Genomic DNA, 4,870 nt, shown 5'->3' on the forward strand with positions numbered 1-4,870 from the left:
CAATGCCTCAACGAATCACAGGAATTTAATATGTGGGAACAGGTTCGACGAATAAACAAATTCAGGAAGGGATAAACAATTGAGGATAAGCTTGAACTAAAACAAAAAGTTGTTCACGCAGCAGAAAGGTGAAGAATAGCGAAGCCAACAAGGAACCCAGGGGGAATTGAATTCTTTCGCGTAGTGGTGATTGCAGTCCGGCGAGGAGGAAAACAGCGAGGAAAACAACGAACCTCTTTATGAGCTGACTTGCGCCCGCAAAGAACTGAATGACTCGGCGGCGGCGTATCAACAAGCGTGCTCGGTGGTCGTCGAACAGGATGCTCATCGCTCTCGGCCATGCTGAATTTAAAGCTGATAGCGAACTTTCGAGATAAAGCGTGCAAAGTTACTAGAACATCCTAAAACAACATAGAATCCGCTCCGCCTGAATGCGATCAATCGAGATAAATCTGGTCGCTTCTGGCGTCTCAAGCAAAGTGTTAAAGCGACGTACCTTCAGCTTTGAAGAATGAACAAACTACTACAATTATTCGCGGCAATATTGTAGAAGGACTTCGGGAGAAAAAAAATAGGAAGTCAGAAGTAAGCCAGAGAGCCTAATTAGGAGCAAAAAATTTTCAAGCCAACCAGATACACCCTTTTGCAATTTAATAGTAGTTCATTAGCAGACAAAACAGACATCGAATATTGATATCGAACAGAACATTGAAATAAAGATTGATTGTTATGCAGCTGGTCACTTCCAGTTAGGAAAGTTGGTTTGGTTTATGGAGGTTAAACGTCCCAAAGCGACTCAGGCTATGAGGGACGCCGTAGTGAAGGGCTCCGGAAATGTCGACCACCTGGGGTTCTTTAACGTGCGCTGACATCGCACAGTACGCGGGCCTCTAGAATTTCGCCTCCATCGAAATTCGACCCCGCGGCGGGGATCGAACCCGCGTGTTCGGGTCAGCAGCCGAGTGCCATAACCACTGAGCCACCGCGGCGGCGATCCAGTCAGGAAACAAAGGACTAAAAGAATTTTCCTTGTTGCAGTATTACTCTACAATGAAAATGACAGTGTGGTATAGATGACTCGAGCTGCTACCTAAGCTATCGAATTTCGTTCAGCCTTCATGCAAAAACAAGTTGTATCACAGTAGATGAAAGTGAAGCCTGAATTTATGACTTTTAAATCCCGTCAGACTGTATTGCGTATGGTAACCGACCTTCGTTTTCGGGTAAAGCCTGATTATACACGATTCTTACGCACCAAACAGATTTCTTAGAAGTCGGGTTAATTAAGATTTTGCCCGGAAAATGCCCTTCTATCAATGTGCAGTTTGCCACTGCACAAAGCTGAGGGCATCACACGTGTTGTACTTATTCTACAGCGGCGTTTTTACTTATATACTCATGTTCATTTAGTGGCCCACTTTTGAAAAACCCGAAGGACGCGGGTTCGATCCCGGCCGCGGTGGCCGAATTTCTTTGGAGGCGAAATTCTAGAGGCCCGCGTACCGTGCGATGTCAGTGCACGTTAAAGAACCCCAGGTGGTCGAAATTTCCGGAGCCTTCCACTACGGCGTCCCTCATAGCCTGAGTTGCTTTGCGACGTTAAACCCCAATAAACCAACCAAACCAAACAAGCGCATACGCTCAACGCACAAGTAGCTCTTCTTGCGCAAAACGCAAAGGCATAAAATTAATGGGGCTCATACTCCAGTGGGAGAAGGGGGTATTTCTTTCTGAAGCAGCCGCAGTCATTGCTTCGGCAGATGCGGTTGCTGTGACACTAGTCTTTCCAACTTTTCCTTCACATCTCTTTCTCTCTTTCAACTCCCTCCTGTCTGCACTCGGCAGTGATATTGCCCCATCTTTCTTTCTTTCCTGCTCTTTCTTTCTTCCTTTCTTTCTTTCTTTCTTTCTTTCTTTCTTTCTTTCTTTCTTTCTTTCTTTCTTTCTTTCTTTCTTTCTTTCTTTCTTTCTTTCTTTCTTTCTTTCTTTCTTTCTTTCTTTCTTCCTAATAAACTAATAAACCAAACTTTTGAAAAAGAGTAACGTAATATTGCCTTTCATATGAATGTAACATGTGACACGGACCCCAAATACTTGACTATCTGCAGCGTACATGCATATAGCACCACAGCATACAAAGCTTCTAGCCTACAAAGCAGGCATCCGGACACTTATTGGTACGGACCCACTCTGCGGAATCCCTGTAAGGAATTGGAGGTGAGGATATTTTAACGTATCCAGAAGAAAGTAGGTCTTTTTATTTGGCGTCGGTACCGCATATTCGGTACCGCATTTCTTGCCGTCGTCTAGCCGCGCTTAACTTTAACCCCGTTCCGGCTCATGGCTACACCTAATGTTTCAAGGACATATTTATGTCGATTAAAGCGTCACATTTCACGTGACTGAGCTCGTAGGCAAATTTTTCTAAACCATCATCTACAAGGCGTCATCTCAGACTTAATATTGCTCCTGGTACGCACAAACTGATGCATCCAAACAGAGTACCGGTGCAATTCGTTTACTGCAATTTAAGTAATTTTCGGATGCCACTGATATTTGCTGGTGCCTCAGCATTGTGTCTTTGGCCTCCTAATTTTTTTATGTATTGAAAGTAGTCCTTAATGATCATATCGTGTATATCCCAACACCTATAATACATCTCCGGTGGGGCTGCAGTGTGTACAAACAAACAAACAAACAAACAAACAAACAAACAAACAAACAAACAAACAAACAAACAAACAAACAAACAAACAAACAAACAAACAAACGAAGGAACGCACGACGTACGAACAAATAAACTAACGAACGAACGAAACAATGAACAGGCAAACAAAACAAATTTAGCTGTTGGTGATTTCAAACCTATCTAAGCGCTTGTCCTTAGCGTGACCTAATCTTTGATTGAATTCAAGGAGTTCGTTTTAGATTCGAAAATACAGAACACGGGTACTGACGGTACGCTGTAATTATTGCGATCATGGTACCATGCGCGGCCCATGTTAAAGACGTCCTGCATCAAGGTTGTATGTTTCAAAGGGCTGCTGTTATGCTGAGTGTCTGCAGTGTATTGTTAAAGATGGGTAGGTGTAGAACTAAGGCGAAAGTGTCACGCACGAAGATGTAGCGGCTAAATTATTCTAATAAGCGATAAATAAATATATATAAGATAAAGTCACGATAAATTGAAAAACATAACAGGATTTAATTCACGACGTTCCGGCTGGAGGACCAGCCGAAACGTCGTGAATTGATTCCTGTTGTGTTTTTGATCTTCTGGCGACTTTATTGTATATTGATCAATCAGCTGCCAAGATATATATATGCGTCTCTCATACCCTTAGTCGCTTTGGGACGTTAAACCTCATAAACCAAACCAAATATATACGAGGGGGTACCCAAAAGAAACCGGACTTATTTTTGTTTGAACTTCTTTGTTCTCATTTTAAGCACAGACCTGCAATCTCCTTCAAAGTATTCCCCACTTGCAATGATACGCTTGTCAAATCTTTCATTCCATCTTTCTAAACATTGTTTAAATTCATCTTTTGTGATGCTTGACAGTGCCTCCGTCGTTTTTTTCTTCACCTCAGCAACATCAGCGAAACGCTTTCCATTCACCTATTTTTTCATTCTAGGAAAGAAAGAAAGTAGCACGAGGCAAGGTCGAGAGAGTATGAGGGTTGAGGAATAGGGGTCATGCCATTCTTGGTCCAAAATTGTCGTAGAGACAGGGCTGTGTGAGCAGGGGCATTGCCATGATGGAAAAACCAGTCACCCGACCGCCACAAATCTGGCCGCTTCCACCGCACACTGTTGCCCAATCTTTTCAAAACATCCAAGTAGAAAGCCTGGCTAACTGTCTGACCCTGCGGAACAACTTCCCAATGGACGGCTCCTCTCACGTCGAAAAAACAAATCAGCATTGTTTTGAGGTTTGGTTTCACCTTACGAGCTTTCTTGAGGCGAGGTGAATTTGAAGTTTTCCATTGGCATGATTGTTGCTTTGATTCAGGATTCATTCAGGAACATTTGAGTTGTCCCCATAGCATCGTCCTTGTACGTCTTTCTTAATATTTCAAGAGTTTCCATTCAACTTTTTCCGAGCAAAAATCAGAATTTCACCGGCGCACGCTGTCCACGAAAATCAGCCATTGCAAAAACGACATACACACAAAACAGTCGTCACTCTAAAACTCTGCCTAAACTAGTCTGACCTCCTTCAACGACGGCACTCGGTTTACTGACTCTGGAATGTTCGTTCTATGCGCTCCTAGTGGCAAAACGCGGTACCACAGAAGCTTTGCCGCCAAAAAATTTAGTCCGGTTTCTTTTGGGTACCCCCTCGTATAAACACACTTTGTCTACTGTCTTTGTGCAAGCTGCCATTTATGCAACATTATCTGAATATTGAGCAAAAAGTAGAAAATTTTTGTCCCGCGAGAAAAGGAGCGCTAATACATTTTCCTTTGCTAGAAAAAACCACCAGGAGAAACTTGAATTGTGAAAACTTTTATTTCATAGCTTGATCTGAACTCGAATTTGAATGCTATATGTAGAGCTCGATTTTTAGTTCCCTTGGGCTCTGTATGGTGCAAACCTATAGCCGCGTTTACATGAATGCGACAGCAGCGCGTCGCATTTCCTAGCGTACCCCGTGGAGCCGATGAATTACTGTTTACACGTACAGCATCAAGTCCGGTGGGACAGCGACCCCTCGCCCATTGCACACGGCAGAGGGGTCCAGTGACCTCCATCTTGAGCCAAGTCTGCTTTGTTATCCGGCGGGGGGGAGGGGGGGGGGGTATTGTGTAGGCACGACAAGAAGTAGGAGGGACACCTCCAAACCTGTTTCCATTCACCGCTGAAA

Source organism: Amblyomma mixtum, chromosome 1 (genome assembly GCF_055824585.1).
Source record: "Amblyomma mixtum isolate Tamu chromosome 1, ASM5582458v1, whole genome shotgun sequence".
Taxonomy (NCBI): Eukaryota; Metazoa; Arthropoda; class Arachnida; order Ixodida; family Ixodidae; genus Amblyomma; species Amblyomma mixtum.